The sequence below is a fragment of the Rana temporaria genome, chromosome 11 (assembly GCF_905171775.1).
Source record: "Rana temporaria chromosome 11, aRanTem1.1, whole genome shotgun sequence".
In the NCBI taxonomy this organism is placed as follows: domain Eukaryota; kingdom Metazoa; phylum Chordata; class Amphibia; order Anura; family Ranidae; genus Rana; species Rana temporaria.
The window spans coordinates 72,771,659-72,793,250 of NC_053499.1; positions in this window are offsets into that span (position 1 = coordinate 72,771,659).

The following is a 21,592-nucleotide window of genomic DNA, read 5'->3' on the forward strand; positions in this document are numbered from 1 at the left end:
TAGGCGCATGCTATGCGGCACGTACGCCCAAGCTTAGCTGTGCAAGGCTAACTCCCTCGTAGCCGGACAGTTCTTAGTACACGACACTTCGCTCTTTAGTAGATTGCTACTCACAATTTCCATTGTCAATGGTAACAGCCGAAACCCGGACGAGCCCCCACATGTAGCGATACCCCCGAAGGAGCCGCTGGTTATTGTTGGGATCGGCATATTAAGTTACCTCAGTGTTGTCTAGGGGTGTATTTGATGAGTAGAGTAGTGAGCGAATGTCCAGTCAATGAATAAAGGTTTTCAAATGCTTTATTTCCAGGCCCAACACGGCCAACATCAACATCAAATAGGGAGAAAAGGTTGATGAAGCAAGAGAGAGAACCTTGCAGTATCAGGCCTGGATATGAACTGAGCAATCCTGCTCTCAGTAGTATCAATTGCAATCCGTCGCCACTCTAGCCAGAGTGGGTGAAGTGCCCCCGGACAGACTCCTGTCACAAGCCTGGCAGCTGAAGTGTCACTTTAGGTTTTCTGGGAGGAACAGACCTCTGCCACAGGTCTGGCTCTGGGCCTCTGCCACAGGCCAATTACTTAAATGAGCTAGATGAACAGATTGAGATTGAGCGAATCCTCCCAGTAGATTAAGCATAGGTCACCGGATGACAGCAATAGTGTACCTGTCAACATTCTGGTCACCAGATCCCTGATGGTTCGTTCAAGCCCTGTTGGACAACCTGCCTCCGGGTTCTCCTCAAGTCGACCCCCCCATTCAACGGCATCCTGCCTGGGATCTCCTCAACAGAATTGGGAACCCAGTAAGTCACCTATCAGGAACGTGGAACTCCACGTAGAATGCGACCCCGGCCTGGTAGGCCATCACCGGGGTCCGTTGGATGCACACACCCTGAAGGTGGGTGCCGCACCTGAAACCCGCGAAGGACCAAAAAAAATTGCGTCTGCCACAGATATACTCTCCCCAGCATGCTCCGCGAGGGAAAACTCCTCTAATTGGCTGCTGGGGAAAAGCGGCTCTGCCAGAACCCCTCTAGCGCCACCTGTCGCCCAGGGGTGGAACCAACACCCCTGGAGTGCAGACTGACCTAAAGGACAGTTCAGGAATGACAGCAGCCCAAATTTAACAAATTGCGAATGGGAGCAAAATAACTCTCCCATTCCCCACTAACTTTAGCGTAGTGCCCATACTGAAAGTAAGGGGGCGCTACATATATCATAGAGGTTATCATAGAGCCGATCTCTTAACCTACGTGTTGTCCTACCCACATACAGGATAGGACATGTACATGTGATCACGTAAACCACAAACCGTGTGTTACAGTTATGAACGATTTAATTTTGTGAGACCTACCGGAGGTAACAGAAAGAACAGTATCGCCTTTCTTAACAAAGGAACAGTATGTGCAACTATTCGGGCCACACTCAAAGATACCCTTGAATTGTAACCAATGAGTGGTTGTTTTTGTACTCGTGAAGAGTGACAACCATCTCCCTATAGAGGGTGCTCTCCTAGAAACAGTTGTAATGCCTTTTGAGAGTTTCTGAGAGTAAACTGGATCATTAGATAAAACAGGTAAATATTTGACAACAATCTTTTTCATTCTATCAAATTCAATACTATAAGGTGTGGAAAACACCGGAATATTACCAAAATGGTTTAATTCCTTTTAAGGAAGGTTTGTCACCCAGTAAATCACATCGGGGAGTTTTATTGGTGATGGATAGTGCCCTATTTATGATTGGTGCAGAGTATCCTCTCTCTTTGAATCTGGAGGCCATACGGGATGCTTCACTTTTAAAATTTAAATCATTACTGCACAATCGTTTAAGCCTAAGAAACTGTCCTACTGGGATGCTTTTTATGGATGACTGGAATCGGCTCGCAACAAAGTGTTTCCGGTTGTCAGTTTTCTGAATAAATTTGAAGAGATGCCATCATTACTACCAGTCAGGATCACGTCCAAAAATTCCATTGACGTTGAATCATGGCATCCAGTGAATTTTAAGTTAAGTTTATTGTCATTCATATATGACAGCCATGAGTCAAGATCAATGTGTGGTTCAGAGACCACAAAGAGGAGGTCATCTATATATCTACTGTAAAATACAGTATCCTTTTAACGGGGACTACCCGGTCTAAAAATGCGGAATATCTCCCACCATCCCATGTATAAATTAGCTAGGGATGGTGAGAATTTAGCCCCCATGGAGGCTCCGCACTTCTGAAGGTAGTAGTCCCCATTGAACATAAAAAAATTGTGTGTCAGTAGATACTCTAGACTCATCAATAGGGTTGTCCCGATACCGATACTAGTATCGGTATAGGGACAGATACCGAGCATTTGCGTGAGTACTTGTACTCGTGCAAATGCTTCCGATGCTTCACCCGATACTTTTTTTTATTGTAGAGTGGCCGGAGAGGGTGGGAGGAGTCAGTGGCTGGGGAGGGCCCTCTCCGCCCTCTCCCGCCCACACTCCCCCGCCCTCTCCCGCACTCCCCAGCCACTGACTCCTCCCACCCTCTCCGGCCACTCTACAATAATAAAAGGATCGGTCACCGGTGCTGTCACATTTGGTCGCCGTCAGCGGCTAAACATCCCTACGCTCATCTTGGTACACCCTACACTCGGCTGCAGTAAGCAGCAGCAGACATCTTGTTACACCCAGCCTGAGCTATATGGGCTGGGTGTAACAAGATGTCTGCTGCTGCTTACTTCATTACTAAATTTGGTGTCATTTCTTGGAGCATTTCAGTGCCAGACACCTGTCAGTGTTCACAAGTGCCACCTATCAGTGTAATCAGTGCCATCTATAAGCGCCCACAAGTGCCACCTATCAGTGCAAACAGTGCCATCTATCAGTGCACACAAGTGCCATCTATCAGTGCAATCAATGCCATCTATCAGTGCCCATAAGTGCCAGCTATCAGGTGGCACTGGTAGATGGCACTGATTGCACTGATAGATGGCACTTATGGGCACTGATAGATGGCACTGATATATGGCACTGATTGCACTGATAGGTGGCACTTGTGGGCACTGATAGATGGCACTGATTGCACTGACAGTGCCATCTACCAGTGCAATCAGTGCCATCTATCAGTGCTATCGTTGCCCATGTGCGTTTTTTTCCCTCGGGAAAGCAAACAACCGTTTTTCCCAATGGGAAAAGTCAGCCGGGAAAAAAGAAAACATGTTCTTTTTTCTCCCGCAGTTTTCTTGACGGGAAAACTGCGATGGAGTATACACGCAGCCGGTTTTCATGGCCAAAAGCTGTCATGGCAGTTTTCCCGACTGGTGTGTACGAGGCACGAGGCCAAAATAATATTTTTTTTAGCTAAAGTATGGTATCTCTTTTGCGGACTATGGATAGAAGTAACAGGTGGTGAACATTTGGGGTTTGGTTGTTGGTGGTGCCCTCACATCATAACCCTATAAAGGTACAGTAACGGAACCCCAAATGGGACAGGGGTTCCGTTACAGGTACTCTTGATGAAAGTGGTGGGAATGTAGCGCTAAACCTCATGTGAAAATAAAGGTGCAGATAAAAAAGGAAGTGAAAATATGAATGGACATAAAATAAATATAAAAGTCAAACAAATTTAATGATCTTAAAATGCAGGAAAAGCAAATATAGTCCAGTAATCCAAACAGAAAATATGGAAAACAGGTAAGTCCACAACCATGCAGGGGTACTCTTCAGGCAACTGGAAGGCTGATGGACAGGGCATCAATTGTAGAAATCTGCCCTACCACTGTAACCCTCTGCACATCTGCCCCACCACTGTAACCCCCTGCACATCTGCCCCACCACTGTAACCCCTTTCACATCTGCCCCACCACTGTAACCCCCTGCTCATTCGTCCCACCGCTGTAACCCCCTGCTCATCTATCCCACTAATGTACCATTACTAACACTAAACACCCCTGCTTATCCGGTCCAACAATGAACCCCCCTGCTCATCTGGTCCAACACTGAACCCCCCTACTCATCTGGCCCAACACTGAACCCTCTACTCATCTGGCCCAACACTGACCCTCCTACTCATCTGGTCCAACACTGAACCCCCTGCTTATCTGGTCCAACACTGGACCCTACTGCCCATTTGGCCCAACACAGTACCCCCTGCTTTTCTGTCCCACTGCTGAACCCCCTTCTCATTCCCTCCAACCACTGTACCTCCCTGCACATCTGCCCAACCGCTGTACCCTCCTGCTTGTCTGTCCCACCTCTGAACCCCTCCTGCTCATTCTCCCCTACCCTTCTGCTCATCAGCTCCACCGCTGTTCCTCTTTTCTCATCTATGATTTGCGTGATATGCAGAGTGGTGAAAGGAAGCAGAGCTGAGACACATCTACCTATCCTGGCATACTCATCCTACTGATTCACTGCTCGCATCCAGCCTACGTGCTTGTATGTGATGTATGTGAAGTATGTGATGTCACATACAAGCATCTGGAATGGATGCGCAATGATGAGCTCAGGTCAGGGGCATTTTCTGAAAGCAGTTTCTGAAACCTGTGTGTAGGATCATAAGTTGGGCCCCCACAGCTGAGAAAAAGTGTGGCACTCTGCGCCACAGGAAAAGTTGGGTGTGATTTTTCCATTGCACCGAATACTGGCTGTGGCTTAAAGGGACACAGAGTGCAGGGGTTCAGTAGTAAGTGACGCAAAAGTTCAGGAATCATTTCAAAAAAGTTCCCAGAAGCTCAACTGTAATTCCACAAACTGTCACCTGATTGTGGTTTTCTCGATCACAGTGAAATCCCTTCTTTCTGAGATTGGTAGTGGCAACCAAGCGAATCATCTTCCTCCTGATGGTAGGCGGGACTAGCAGGACTGTGATTGGCTTTATCAGTGGCAAATGGCAGTCCTCCTCCTCCTCCTGGAAACAGAGGCCACCCCCCTAGCAGAACTGCACCCAATCTCTTCCCCATCACAAAACGACAATCGCAGGTACAGCAAAGTTAGAGAACTAAACAATGTTTCCCATCTTTTACAATGTGTGGGGGAACAGTGCCTCCCCCTCAGTGCAGATGCAGTGTGGGGAACTCTGAAATTGGAATGCATTAGTGTCTTATTGACACTTCCCTGCACTTCTCTGCTAATGGGGAGGGAGTGGAGTGTCGGCAAAAGAGGCTTTGAGTACCACTTGTGGCATTAGTGCAGGGGGTTGCCTACCGCAGTTAAAATTAGTGTTTTTTTTTCCAGAACGTAATTTATTTGTGCTGTTATATGTGTAGTTCTTCTGGGCCAGATTCTCGTAGATCAGCGTATCTACGAGCGGGGCGTAGCGTATGCCATTAACACTACGCCGCCGCAACTTACTGGAGCAAGTGCCGTATTCTCCAAGCACTTGCTCCGTAATTTGCGGCGGCGTAGTCTAAATGGCCCGGCGTATCCCCGCGTAAATCAAAGGGGGCGGCTTGTATTTAAATTAAGCGCGCCCCCCGTGCCGAACGAACTGCGAATGCGCCGGCCTTAAACGTAGGCCACTGCGCATGCTCCATAGTACGCCGCAAATACATTGGTTGTGACGTGAACGCACATTAACGCACAGCCCTATTCGTGACGAGTTACGTAAACGACGTAAACTACGGAAAAAACGACGTAAACTACGGCGAAGCGGCGCAAAAATGTTCGGGAATCGGCGTATTTGGCTCATTTGCATATGCCACGCTGAAATCGACATAAACGCCACCTAGCGGCCAGCGTAGTATTGCATTTAGGATCCGACGGTGTAAGTGACTTACACCAGTCGGATCCTAGCCAAATTCTGGCGTATCTTGTTTTGAGAATACAAAACAATGATACGCCGGCGGGATTTTCGAATTACGCCGGTGTATCTGTAGATACACCGGCGTAATTCTTTTGAGAATCTGGCCCTCTGTGTGTAGGTTGTGCCATTATTGCTAAGTGTTGCAAAATATTGTATCAGTTCGCATTAGTTTATTCCACCTTCCCAACATGCTGGTTTAGCACAATGCATAGTCCATACAAAAACAAAGAACACAGAAGGTTCAATCATTTTAATACACATTGATCTAAGGGGACTGAAAAGTCCTAATCCGATTTATTTTGACAGATGATGTTAAACATACTGACATTTGAAAAACTATTTTGGAATGCTAAATTCTAAGAAGATGTGAGTTTCCTTGTGACCAATGAAAATACTGTGATGCTAGAAATTATAAAAAATTGATTTGTTATGACTAAACTTACAATGATTCAATAACCTTCCAAGTTTTAACGGCAAAAATATGTTTTACCTTTTTTCCCTGCATTAAAGAGGAGGTCCAGCCCCCCACAAAAAATTAAAGTCAGCAGCTACAAATACTGCTGGCTTTTAATATATGGACACTTATCTGTGCAGGGAGCCTGTGATGTCGGCACCCCAGACGATCTTAGGATCAGCTGTCTGTGCAGCTACCACCATTGCTGGTAAGGGAACCCGGCAGTGAAGCCTTTCAGCTTCACAGCTGGTTCCCTAGTGCTCATGTGTGAAGTGTGCTGCGCTTTCTAATTGGTCCGGCGGCAGAGAAAGAAGGAGGGGGCCGAACTTTTGAGAGATGGGGCCGCATCTCCTGGAAGCGGGGAAGGGTGCCTGCCAAAACAGGTACCCGTTTCCCGTTCCCCCCCTGAAGGGTGCCAAATGTGGCACTGGAGGGGGCGGAGGATACGGATAAGCGAAAGTGCCACTTTTGAGTAGAACTTGCTTTAAGGTAAAAAACGTTTTACAGCTTCCCGTCCTTGCCCACCTCCCTAACCACTTTCTATTCACCCCGTAGCAGTTTTACTGCTACAGGGTGGCTCCCCTGTGCAGAATCACACACACACACATATATAATATATATATATATATATATATATATATATATATATATATATATATATATATAGAGAGAGAGAGAGAGAGAGAGACTGCAAACAATGATACTAGAGAGGATCAGAGGCTGCAGACAATGATACTAGAGAGGATCAGAGACTGCAGACAATGATACTAGAGAGGATCAGAGACTGCAAACAATGATACTAGAGAGGATCAGAGACTGCAGACAATGATTCTAGAGAGGATCAGAGACTGCGGACATTGTCCCCATAAAGTCCAGCCAAATGACAATGTATGCCATGTCAAAAATGATGGTTTATGTATGTCTTATTGTCTTAGTGATTGATTCACATCACAACTTCATTGATACCTTTTTTGTATGATTTTTAGTTTTGCTCATTACTGCCTGCATGGCTGCATGTGTGTGGCAGTGATGAGCAAAAACAAAAATCATACAAAAAAATATTTCAAATCAATGATGTTGTGATGTTAAAAATCAATCACCAAGACAATAAGGCATACATAAACCATAATTAATGTTGAAATGGCATAGTCATGCTCATTGGTCACTTTAATGTTTTCATAATTTGGCAAATTTGCAATCCACAGAATGGTGCATCAGATATATGATATACATTGTGTCCATCAAACACTGCCACTGTGCAGATCAAACCCCGTCACTGTGCTCATAAATTGCCACCACTGTGCCCATAAATTACCACCACTTGCCCATCAATTGCTGCCAGTGTGCCATCAATTGCCGCCAGTGTGCCATTGTAATGGTCACCACCGTTTACGATACTCCATTCCATCGCCCTACGACAGCTTATTCGACAGTCTGACAAGCCAGCAGACACGATCCATAAGAATTCCCTCAGAAAGATGAGACATACGCTCTGTGTTCTGAGTCAAATGAATGAACCCATGCTTTAATGGTTAGCTGTCTTATATACAGTACAAGAATGTTACAGTAATCAAAGGAACAAAGACACTCACACATCACACAATGGGGCTTCAATCATATTCTTTTAGATAATGACATTCAGGGGAGGTAATTACTACTCATTACCCAGACGGTCTGGCTCTGCGACAGGTTCCCCTCACCTGTTACACAAAACACATTCCTTTACTAAACACAATTGCCATGCTAATTCCCTACCCCTGAAAGGAGACATCTGACCTTTCAGACTTAATTAGTACAATGGACACAGAATGTAATCACAGCAAGATACTTTAACATCCCATAATAGCCACCCAGGCTGACTCTCGGTTTCAATCCACATCACCACAGTAGCAGACTTAGGGCCAGATTCACGTAGAAGTGCGGCGGCGTAACGTATCGTAGATACGTTACACCGCCGCAAGTTTTCATCGCAAGTGCCTGATTCACAAAGCACTTGCAATGAAAACCTACGCCGGTGGCCTCCGGCGTAAGCCCGCGTAATTCAAAGGGGCGTGAGCCATTTAAATTAGGCGCACTCCCGCGCCGGACCTACTGCGCATGCTCCCTTTTGAATTTCCCGCCGTGCTTTGCGCGAAGTGACGTCATTTTTTCGAACGGCGACGTGCGTAGCGTACTTCCGTATTCCCGGACGTCTTACGCAAGAAGGAAAACATTTTAAATTTCGACGCGGGAACGACGGCCATACTTAATACAGCACATACGTGTGCTGTGTAAAGTTAGGGCACCAAAAACGATGATTAACTTTGTGAAGGGAAACTAGACTAGCAGCGATGTAGCGAATGCGAAAAACCGTTGTGGATTGCCGTAACTCCTAATTTGCATACCCGACGCTGGTTTACGACAGTGTAAAACAATTACACCTGTCGGATCAAAGGGCTATCTATGCGTAACTGATTCTATGAATCAGTCGCATAGATACTCTGAGAGATACGACGGAGTATCTGAGATACTCTGTCGTATCTCTTTTGTGAATCTGGGCCTTAGTTAGCATCTCAACAGTCTGTGTCCCCACATTGAATGAAAACACTCCGTTGACCTGTGGGAGTCAGACTTTAACCACTTGTAATATTCCAAGATATCCTGCAAAACATGTGTGACATACTTTTTGCCTATATGCTTCAGTTTAATTCTCCCTGCTAGTTTAATGCTGTGTGTTAGAGGTAAAAGGTGATTTCATGTGTTGAAATGTTAATGTCCCACCCCCAGCCAGCTCCCTATTTCAAAGGATAATTGATCTATTATGTGTATTGTATAGTCAGGCTAACTGATTAGATAAGTGGCTCATGTTAATTATTCTGATTGCTTCATTGTGGTAATTACTTCTTCTATCTGAGTAGTCAAGCTGTCTAGATAACGTATTCTGTTACAACTAGTAATTAACTCCACTGATGTCATTATCTAAAGAGATATGTCTTCAGAGTCGGCCCCCACTGTGTGAAAAGGGGGTGGAGAGTGTCATTGTTCCTAACAGTTTGTAACCACATATAAGCTAGGTGTTGTACCATTAAAGTGTCTCTGGTTCCAGCATTAAGTTTGGGCTCATGTGTGGATCATTCAGTGATGTTCTTTTATGGGAAGAAGGGACTGCTTGACGGGGATGATTTATACTACCGTCACAACTGGTTGGAAGCAGCGGGATTTTCCCTTCTACTTTCTTTTACACCAGGATTCCAAGCAGACACTGGTAACAGTGAATGGAAGGCTGGTACACCCTGCTTAAAATAAATACACTGAAAGAACTACTGGAAGTTCGTGGAAGGATTGCTAGCAACAAAACCAAGCGGGTCATCATAGCAGAATTAATGGAGCTAGACCAGGAGAACTTGATTGCAGCAACGCCAGCAGTACAAGAGATGGAGACACCAGTGATTCAAGAGGAGGAATCACCAGCCAACAAAGTAATGAGAGAGAAGCTAGCATGGTTCGGTCCGAACCCAACGGCGGATGTGGTGCTGAAAGTGATGAACCTGTTAGCGGAGGAGGCTAAACAAATAAGAGACAAACAAATAAGAGACGCAGAGCTACAGGAGGCTAAACAAATAAGAGATGCAGAGCTACAGTTAAAACTGGCAGCAGTCCAACAAGCAGCCGCACATTCTCCAAACAGTGAGTACTACACAGCAGACACAAGGAAGATTCCGTTTAACGCTTTTAAAGCTTTTGATGAAAAAGACTGTGAAATTGATAACTACCTGGCAGATTTTGAGCGACAATGTAACCTGCACCGAATAGCTAGAGGAGAGTGGGTTTCAATATTGTCAGGCAAACTGTCAGGCAAAGCTTCTGATGCTTTCCGGACCGTGCCAGAGCAGGAGATCCATAGCTACGCCAGAGTTAAAGAAGTGCTCCTGGCTCGTTATGCAGTAACCCCAGAGTCCCACCGACAGAAGTTCAAGGACTCACGCAAAACCACGAAAGACTCTTACGTGGAATGGGCATACCAATTATCGCGGTCGGCCTCTAACTGGGTTAACAGCAGCCAGGCCACCACCGCAGAGGACATTTTGCAACTAATGCTCCTGGAGCAATTTTACAATCACATCCAGACAGATGTCAAAGACTGGGTGAGAGATTGCAGGCCCATGACTCTACCAGAGGCCGCTAAGTTGGCGGATGAATATGCGGATACTCGCAAGATGAACCAGGTCACACCACGGGTACAACCCCACGACCAACGGTGCCCTCACACCCACCAGCCGCTAGATACCAACCTCCTAATAGACCGGTGACATCTAGCCCTCGCTATCCACGCCAGGAGGACAACGAACAACGCGGCTTCCGGTGCAAACAGCTGGGTCACTTCAAGCAGAATTGCCCCATGAACAACAACACCAGGTCAAATTGGTCTCAACCTGGGTACCGCCCACCAGCAGCAGCCCATTGTGTAGACTCGGCTTGGGATCCCCAGAAGCTGGGTGAGGAAGAACCATTGGGCACCCCTTACGAAGCCCTCATGGTACAATCTGTTATTACGGACAACAGGAAACACCATGGTCAGCTGGGCATGGGTAACGGAAAAAACGCCCGGGGATTAAGAGACAGCCGGGTGGGCGACAGCCATGAGCCGGAGGGGCCCTGGAGGGAGCTGGGCAGAAAGAGGCACCGCCGGCTACCCTACAAGAAGAAGAGGTCCTGGAAGCCGTATAACAAGCTGTCCTGGGAGGAGAAGAAGCGACTGGAGGAGAGGGAGTCGCAGCGGGCGTCCCAGATGCGGGCCGAGATGTTCGCCAAGGGCCCACCGGTGGCCCCTTACACCACCACCCAGTTCCTGATGATGAAGTACCACGTGGAGAGCCTGCAGGACATGAGCAAGCAGGAGCTCATCCGTGAGTACATGGAGTTGGAGGAGTGCATAAGCCGCATGGAGGAGGAGAACAACCGCCTGAGGTTACAGCAGGCCGACCCCCCCAGGCTCCATGAACTGGAGATGGAGCTGGAGAATCTCAAAGAGGAGAACCGGTGGCTGCGGAGGGAGCAGGGGGTGGCTGACCATATGGGGCACTGATCCAACCCCAGCCCCCCCCCCCGGACTCTGAGCACCAGTGCTACAGCATTTCAACAAATATCAATTTTTCTTTTTATGAATCTCCTGTGATTGTCACTTTAGAGCCATAACCTGCCCCCTCCCATAGCGGGACACCTAGACGGCGGCGCACAGACCCATTCGCCATCTTCACACTGACTTCTGGTGACTCTGCAGATTGCACAAAGACTTGGGGACTGACCGCCGTGTGATCTGACAACCCGGTGGCATACCTGAGTCGGAAGCAGTTGCCAAGGGAGGTCAGTTACGCCACCATTGAAAGAGTGTTTGGCCTTGGTATGGGCACTCAAAAAGCTCACACCTTACCTTTATGGCCGGGCTTTCACTCTCATCACCTATCACAACCCCTTGGTGTGGCTTAACCGGGTTTCAGGGGACAACGCCCATTTGCTACGCTGGAGCTTGGCCTTAGGAGCCCTATGACTTTGCGATTCATTATCGCCCAGGCAAGCAAAACGGGAATGCCGATGGATTGTCACGCCAAATGGAGTTAACCTCGGACTAAAAACTCTGAACCCGTCAACCCTACTGGACCAGGAAAGGTCCAACCGAGTTGCCGGAGCAGGGAGAAAAAGGGGGGCCATTGTGACGGACTTTTTGCCTATATGCTTCAGTTTAATTCTCCCTGCTAGTTTAATGCTGTGTGTTAGAGGTAAAAGGTGATTTCATGTGTTGAAATGTTAATGTCCCACCCCCAGCCAGCTCCCTATTTCAAAGGATAATTGATCTATTATGTGTATTGTATAGTCAGGCTAACTGATTAGATAAGTGGCTCATGTTAATTATTCTGATTGCTTCATTGTGGTAATTACCTCTTCTATCTGAGTAGCCAAGCTGTCTAGATAATGTATTCTGTTACAACTAGTAATTAACTCCACTGATGTCATTATCTAAAGAGATATGTCTTCAGAGTCGGCCCCCAGTGTGTGAAAAGGGGGTGGAGATTGTCATTGTTCCTAACAGTTTGTAACCACATATAAGCTAGGTGTTGTACCATTAAAGTGTCTCTGGTTCCAGCATTAAGTTTGGGCTCATGTGTGGATCATTCAGTGATGTTATTTTATGGGAAGAAGGGACTGCTTGACGGGGATGATTTATACTACCGTCACAACATGAATTATCAGTAATGTCCCATCTCATGTAATTTATAATTATCATTTTCTCAGTCACCCTATGCCCAAAAGGGGCACAGGATGACCCTAGACCCAAGAGTCATTAGTGACGCTGGCACAGGAGTACCCCACATCCTTCAAAGGTCTCTGGGTGTCATGGGCCATTCCGTTACAGCCATCATTTGCCGCCAGTGTGCCATCAATTGCCGCCGCTGTGCCATCAATTGCTGCCAGTGTGCCATAAATTATTGTCACTGTTCCATCAATTGCTGCCAGTGTGCCATACATTTCCGCCACTGTGCCATCAATTGCTGCCAGTGTGCCATAAATTGCTGCCAGTGTGCCATAAATTGCTGCCAGTGTGCCATCAACTGCCGCCGCTGTGCCATCAATTGCTGTCAGTGTGCCATCAATTGCTGTCACTGTTCCATCAATTGCTGCCAGTGTGCCATAAATTGCTGCCACTGTGCCATCAATTGCTGCCAGTGTGCCATAAATTGCTGCCAGTGTGCCATCAATTGCCGCCAGTGTGCCATAAATTGCCGCCACTGTGCCATCAATTGCTGCCAGTGTGCCATCAATTGCTGCCAGTGTTCCATCAATTGCTGCCAGTGTGCCATAAATTGCTGCCACTGTGCCATTAATTGCTGCCAGTGTGTCATCAATTGCTGCCAGTGCGCCATCAATTGCTGCCAGAGTGCCAACAATTACTGTCAGTGTGCCCATCAGTTGCCGCTACTGTGCCCATCAATTGCTGACAGTGTGCATCCCCCAAGTAAGTACCTGATGATGATGATGATGAAATCTCTGCTGGTCTCTGACTCCTGTCAGTGTTCTGCAGTCCTCGGCCGTCTCGGGTCTCCCACAGCAGCCTGTGCAGTGTGCACAGTGTAAGGTGATGAACCAAGGAGGAAGGCTCTGAGGAGTCGGGACCGGGTCATCACTTGTTGGGAATTGGGGGACACTCGCTCCACGTGTCTCTCACATGGTGACGGGCGGCTGGGACTGCCGTCAGCGGGGGGCAGGAAAGGAGGCACGGCTAACACCAACAGCTTCTTTGGCTGCATCAGCGGGGGGCGGGAAAAGAGGCGCGGCTAACGCCCACGGCTCCTTCAGCTGCATCAGCGGGGGGCGGGAAAAGAGGCGCGGCTAACACCCACGATTTATTTCGGATGCTTTTAGACTCAAGGGCATATAGCGGCGCGCAGGTGACGTCATCGTAAAATCGATTAATGCAAGTCGTAGCATCGATGCTGCACCGTGGGTGTTCGAATTGCAATGCATCGATGCTACAATTTATTTCAACACCCCTAACATACAGTACACATAAACACTGTATTTGTAGACACTTTAAGGTTTTACAAAAAACATGTAGTAGAATATATATTGGCCTACATTTTTGAAGAGATTCGACTTTTTACATTTTTTGTCTTGGATGTGTTTTACAGCAGAAAGTAAAAAATATACGGTAATTGTTTTTTTTTTTCTTCAAAATTGTCAGTCTTTTTTATAGCACAAAAATGCAGTGGCAATCAAATTCCACCAAAATAAAAAAAAGAAAGCTCTATTTGAGGGGGGGGGGGGGTGACATACAGTATACTATTTGGGTACAGTGTTGCATAAATGTGTATTTGTTAGTTAAAATAAAGCAGTGTCGTATTGCAAAAAATGGCCTGGTCATGAAGGGGGTAAATCTTCCAGTGTTTAAGCGACTAAATACTTGCCTGAGTCCTCAATCATTCCAGGAGCCATTGGCTCAGTCAGTCAGTCGAGTGCTGTGATGGGGTGCGGCCAAGCTGTGCTGTGTGTATTGGGAGGTTCTGAGCCCCTCTGTGCAATACTAATGCACAGAGCAAGTAAGGCCCCGTACACACGGTCGGACAAAACCGATGAGAATGGTCCGACGGACTGTTTTCATCGGTTCACCGCTGAAGTGGCCATACGGCCTGATATGTGTACACACCGTCAGTCCAAAATCCGATCGGGTCAGAACGCGGTAACGTCAAAAGCACGACGTGCTGAATAAAACGAAGTTCAATGCTTCCAAGCATGCGTCGACTTGATTCTGAGCATGCGCGGGTTTTGAACCGATGCTTTTCTGTACTAACCATGGGTTTGGTCCGATGGGGGAGCAGTCCATCGGTTCGGTTTTGAAGCATGTTTTACAATTTTGGACCGAAGGAAAACAGACCGATAGCCTATACACACGATCAGTTTGATCCGATGAAAATGAACTTCGGTTCATTCTCATCGGACCAAACCGACCGTGTGTACGGGGCCTGAGTGTGACATGTTTATTATTTTTATTTTAAAAAATACATGCCTTTAGTAACACTTTAAGTATAGGTATTATATAACATCCTGAGAGTTAAAGAAAACAGAAAAATATGCATACAAGAGTAAGGGCACTGGTTGACAGTAGATGAAGCTCTGGTTTATTATTAGGCTTCATTTCCAATGACGTTTTTACAGCCACTTTTCTGATCGTTTTTTACAGCTTAAAAACGCCTGTCCATGTTATTCTATTGCATCATGCCCACATAGGCGTTTTTTGAGCTGCAAATGGCATAGGCGTTTTTGAGCAAGCACCGAATTCATAAAGCACTTGCCTCCCAAACTGCGCTGGGTTCCCTTGGCGTAAGCCGTCGTAGGTGGAAGTGGGCGTGAGCCATGCTAATGAGGCGTGACCCCATGCAAATGATGGGCCGAGTGCCATCCAAGTACTTGAAACGAACGGCGCATGCACCGTCCCGTGGGTGTATCCCAGTGCGCATGCTCACAATCACGTCGAAACTACTCCCTAAGATAAAGCACTTACCTCCAAACTTACGCCGGCGGATCGTAACTCCCCCGGCGGAATTCAAATTCCGCGGCTAGGGGGAGTGTACAATTTAAATCAGGCGCGTCCCCGCGCCGATTTAACTGCGTATGCGCCGCCGGTGAAATTTCCCAGTGCGCATGCTCCAAATGACGTCGCTAGGACGTCATTGTTTTCGGCGTTAACCGACTTACGCAAACGACGTAAATCTTTTTTTTACGTGGGAACGACGGCTATACTTAACATTGGCTGCGCCTCATAGAAGCAGGGGTAAGTATACGCCGGGAAAACCGCTACGTAAACGTCGTAACAACACTGCGTCTGGTCCGCGTACGTTCGTGAATTGGCGTATCTCGCTGATTTACATATTTCTCAGTGTAAATCAGCGAGAACGCCCCCCGCGGCCATTTTTAAATTGCAGTTAAGATCCAACGGTGTAACACAGTTACACCTGTAGGATCTTAGGCATATCTATGCGTAACTGATTCTATGAATCAGTCGCATAGATACGACTGGCCTAAGTCAGAGATATGACGGTGTATCAGGAGATACACCGTCGTATCTCTATGTGAATCTGGCCCCTTGTGTTTCTGCTAAACAGGAAAACAAATCTCTATCTTCCCCCAGGCAAAGCATCATCCACACAGTTAGCAAGAATTTAACCATTTGATCACCCCTGATGTTAACATTTCCCTGCCAGTGTCATTAGTACCATCAAAGTGCATTTTTTTTATCACTGTATTAGTGTCACTGGTCCCCAAAGAGTGTCACTTAGTGTCAGATTTGTCCGCTGCAATGTCGCAGTCATGCTAAAAATCTCTGATTACTAGTAAAAAATATAAAAATTTCATAAGTATATCCCATAGTTTGTAGACGCTATGGCCCGGATTCACATACATCGGCGCATATTTATGCCGGCGTAGTGTATCTAATATACACTACGCCGACGCAGCGCAGAGAGGCACGCACCGAATTCACAAAGCCTCCGCTGCCCAAACTGCGCTGGGTTTTCTCGGCGTAAGCCGTCGTAGGTGGAAGTGGGCGTGAGCCATGCTAATGAGGCGTGACCCCATGTAAATCATGGGCCGAGCGCCATACAAGTGCTTAAAACGAACGGCGCATGTGCCGTCCCGTGGACGCATCCCAGTGCGCATGCTCAGAATCACGTCGGAACTACTCCCTAAGATACGTCGAATCACTGCCTACAACGTGAACGTAACCTACGCCTAGCCATATTCACGTACTACGTTAACGACGTAAAATACGACGGCTGTGTTCCCTGGTGCAGCCATTTGCATGGATGCTGCTGACTTACACCTGCTTTATGGGGCATAACTTTACGCCGGACGTACGACTTACGCAAACCGCGTATATTATGCACCGGGCGCAACTACGTTCGTGAATCGGCGTATCTCCCTCATTTGCATATGTGCATAGAAAATCAATGGGAGCGAAAAATGCCCCCAGCGTAAATATGCGCCCACGATACGACGGCGTAGGCAAGTTACATCGGTCGTAGGAAGCCTATTTTTAGGCGTATCTCAGATTGTGGGCATGGCGCATAGATACAACGGCGCATAGTTATACTTACGCGGCGTATCTTGAGATACGTTGGCGTAAGTGCTTTGTGAATCCTGGCCTTTAACTTTTACACAAACCAATCAATCAATATATGCTTATTTTTTATTTTTTTTTATTTTTTTTACCAAAAACATGTAGCAGAATACATATTGGCCTAAATTGACGAAGAAATTATATATTTTTTATTTTTTTATTGGAGATGTTTTATAGCAGAAAGTAAAATATATATATACACATATATAAATCAGTCTTTTTAGATTATAGCACAAAAAATAAAAACCGCAGTGGTGATAAAATACCACCAAAAGAAAGCTTTATTTGTGGGAAGAAAATACATACATTTTATTTGGGTACAGCGTCACACGAACACGCAATTGTCAGTTAAAGTAATGCAGTTCTGCTTTGAAAACAATGGCCTGGTCATGAAGGGGGTAAACTTTCCGGAGCTGAAAAGGTTAATAACATCCCAGTCTTATAGCTAGATTCAGGTAGCCCCAAGCAACTTTAAGGCGGCGTAGCGTATCGTATTTACGCTACGCCGCCTTAAGTCAGAGAGGCAAGTAATGTATTCTCAAAGTACTTGCCTCCTAACTTACGGCGGCGTAGCGTAAATGCAGCGGGCGCAAGCGCGCCTCATTCAAAATAGGCTGAGGGGGCGTGTTTTATGATAATATGCTTTGACCTGACGTAATTGACGTTTTTTTGGAGCGGCGCATGCGCCGTCCGCCTACATTTCCCAGTGTGCATTGCGGGTAAGTACGCCGCACGGTCCTATTGATTTTGACGTGGACGTAAATTACGTAAATCCCTATTCACGGACGACTTACGCAAACGACGTAAAATTTTCGAATTTCGAAGCGGGAACGGCGGCCATACTTTAACATTGGCTACGCCACCTAGGGGGCATCTTTATCTTTAGGCGGCCTATCTCTTACGGAAACGGCGTATCTGTACTGCGTCGGCCAGGCGTACATTCGTGAATAGGCGTATCTAGTGATTTACATATTCTACGCCGACCGCAATGGAAGCGCCACCTAGCGGCCAGCCTTAATATTGCACCCTAAGATAGGACGGCGCAAGCCGTCGTATCTTAGATAGGTTTAAGTGTATCTCTGTTTGAGAATACACTTAAACTTAGGTCGGCGCAGATTCCGAGTTAGGTCGGCGTATCTGCTGATACGCCGACCTAACTCTACCTGAATCTAGCTATTAGTCTGTAGGATTCATAGTAACATAGTTACTCAGGTTGAAAAAAGACCATCTAGTTCAACCAATAAAGAAATAATAATCATACAATCCCATATACAGTACACAATCCTTCACCCACCATTGATCCAGAGGAAGGCAAAAAACCCCAGCAAAGCATAATCCAATTTGCTACAGCTGAGGTAAAAAATTCCTTCCGGATCCCCCATGAGGCAATCGGATTTTCGAAACCTGGATCAACTTTACCTATAAATGTTAGTATCCAGTTATATTACATTATGGAAAGAATCCAGGCCTTTTTTAAAGCAATCTACTGAGCTTGCCAGAACCACTTCTGGAGGGAGTCAATTTGACATTTTCACAGCTCTTACTGTGAAGAAACCTTTTTGTATTTGGAGATGAAATCTTTTTTTTTTCCTCTAGACTTAAAGTGCCCCCTTGTCCTCTGTGATGAAATTAAAGTGAATAACTCAACCCCAAGTTCACTATATGGACTATTTATGTATTTGTACATGTTGATCAAATCCCCACTTAATCTCCTCTTCTCAATAGAGAATCAATTCAGTTCCTCATAGCCGAGCTCCTCCATGCCACTTATCAGTTTGGTTGCCCTTCTCTGCACTTTCTCCAGTTCCCCGATATCCTTTTTGAGAACCGGTGCCCAAAACTGAACTGCATATTCCAGGTGAGGTCTTACTAATGATTTGTACAGGGGCAAAATATCTCTCTCTCTGGAGTCCATACCTCTCCTAATAAAAAAGAAAGGGCTTTGCTCGCTTTGGAAACCACAGCTTGGCATTGCATGCCATTATTGAGCTTATTATTATTATTATTGAGCTACCAAAACCTCAAGATCCTTCTCCATTATGGATTCCCCCCATTGTACTCCCCCTAGTATGTATGATGCATGCATATTCTTAGCCCCCAAGTGAATAACTTTAAAATTATCAACCTTAAACTTAATTTGCCACACAGTTGCCCAATGAAACAGAGCATTGAGGTCAGCTTGCAAGTTGGAGATATCCTGTAAGCACGTTATTCCACTGAATAGCTTGGTGTCATCTGAAAACACTGAGCCTTGGGGTACATCATTGATAACCATTAAACCATGCAAAGCAAGACTTATTAACCACTACTCTCTCAATTTGTTTTTTTAGACAGTTTTCTATCCATTTACACACTGATCTTCCCAAGCCTGTAAACTTTACCTTACACATTAGACTTGTGTGGGGAACTGTGTCAAACACCTTTGCAAAATCCACCGACACGCCTCTGTCCAGGGTTTTACTTACCTCCTCATAAAACAAATCAGGGTTGTTGGACAACTTCTGTCTTTCATCTATGTGGTCTTTTATTAAACTCTCCAGTATCTTCCTGACTATAGAAGTTAAACTAACAGGTCTATAGTTACTTGGTAAAGACTTTGATCCCTTTTTAAATATGGGCACCACATTGGCCCTACGCCAATCCAATGGTACTATTCCAGTCATTAATGAGTCCCTAAAAATACAATGGCTTTGAAATGACAGAGCTCAATTCTTGATATTCTCAATATTGAGTTGGCCCACCCTTTCCAGCTATAACAGCTTCAACTCTTCTGGGAAGGCTGTCCACAAGGTTTGGGAGTGTTTCCATAGGGATGTTTGACCATTCTTCCAGAAGCACATTTGTGAGGTCAGGCACTGATGCTGGATGAAAAGGCCTGGCTCACAGTCTCCACTCTAATTCATCCCAAAGGTGTTCTATCGGGTTGAGGTCAGGACTCTATGCAGGCCAGTCAAGTTCCTCCTTTGTGCACTGGTGCGCAGTCATGTTGGAACAGAAAGGGGCCATCCTCAAACTGTTCCCACAAAGTTGGTAGCAGGAAATTGTCCAAAATGTTTTGGTATGCTGACACCTTTCACATTGAGGAGTTTTTCAGGCTGTACAGCGCTAAAAATAGCGCTGCTATCCCGCCTGAAAAACTCCTTCACTGCAGACTTAATGTGAAAGCCAGAGGGCTTTCACACTGAGGCAATGCGCTGGCGGGAGACAAAAAAATCTCCTGTCAGCAGCATCTTTGGAGCGGTGAGAGGAGCTCCTTCACCCCTCCTTCCTATTGAAAACAATGGGAAACCATATATAGAGGCGCATTGAGGGCGGTATTAACCCTTTATCAGCCGCTAGCGGGGGTTAATACCACACCGCTAGCGGCTGATTCCCGCGGCAATCCCGGCGGTATAGCGCCGCTGTTTTTAGCGGCGATATACCGCCACTGCGGCGACAGGTCCAATGTGAAAGGGGCCCAAGAGTTCCCTTCACTGGAACTAAGGGGCCAAGCTCAATCCCTGAAAAACAACCCCACACCATAATCCCCCCTCCACCAAATGACTTTGACAAAGCAAGGTCCATAAAGACATTAATGAGCGAGTTTGGGAATGGATGAACTTAACTGGCCTACACAGAGCCCCGAGCTCAACCCAATAGAACACCTTTGGGATGAATTAGAGTGGAGCCAGGCCTTTTGGTCCAACATCAGTGCCTGACCTCACAAATACACTTCTGGAAGAATGGTCAAACATTCCCATAGACACACTCCTAAACCTTGTGGACAGCCTTCCCAGAAGAGTTGAAGCTGTTATAGCTGCAAAGGGTGGGCCAACTCAATATTGAACCCTAAGAAATAAGACTGGGATGCCATTAAAGTTCATGTGCATGTAAAGGCAGGCATCGCAATACTTTTGACAATATAGTGAATAGATGCATTTGATATTCTCCATAATTGGTCTAGCAATCTGTTTGGCATGAACCCAACTTTCCTCACATTGGGTATAATCTTTTATATATTTATGAGGGATCGTGCTTCCAGATTTTGCATTTTATGACATACCTACGACCCCTTTCACACTGAGGGCATTTTGCAGGCGCTATAGCGTTAAAATAGCGCCTTCAATCCACCCTTAAAACAGCTGCTCTATTCACTCCAGTGTGAAAGCCCTCGGGAATGGTGCGCTGGCAGGGCATCAGAAAAAATTCTGCCAGCAGCTTCTTTGGAGCGCATTAGCAACGGTGAACTCACCGCTACTAATGCGCTCCTGCCCATTGAAATCAATGGGCAGCGATGCCGTACCGCTGGCAATACGGTGCTGTAGCAGCGCATTGCGGGCGGTTTTGACCCTTTCTCGGCCGCTAGCGGGAGATTAAAAGCGCCCCGCTAGCAGCCGAAATGCGCCGCAAATCCAACGGTAAAATAGCGGTCTTTTACCGCCGTCGCCATGGGCGAAAGGGGTCTTAAAAGGGGTCTTAAAAGGGGTGTGAAAGGGGTCTTAAAAATAACAAATGAAAATTCTCTTTAACGGGTTGACTGATTTATCAACCATTTGTTTTTTAAATATCAGTCTAAAAGCAAAACCCAATTAGTTTTTTAAATAAAAAATTTTGTTTTATACAATTTATGGATACAACTATCCATACTCCTGTAGTGGCAATCACAGAGGATGGCTAACCAAAATCCCTGATGGGTAGAAATGGCTCAGCTGTGACTGCACTACTA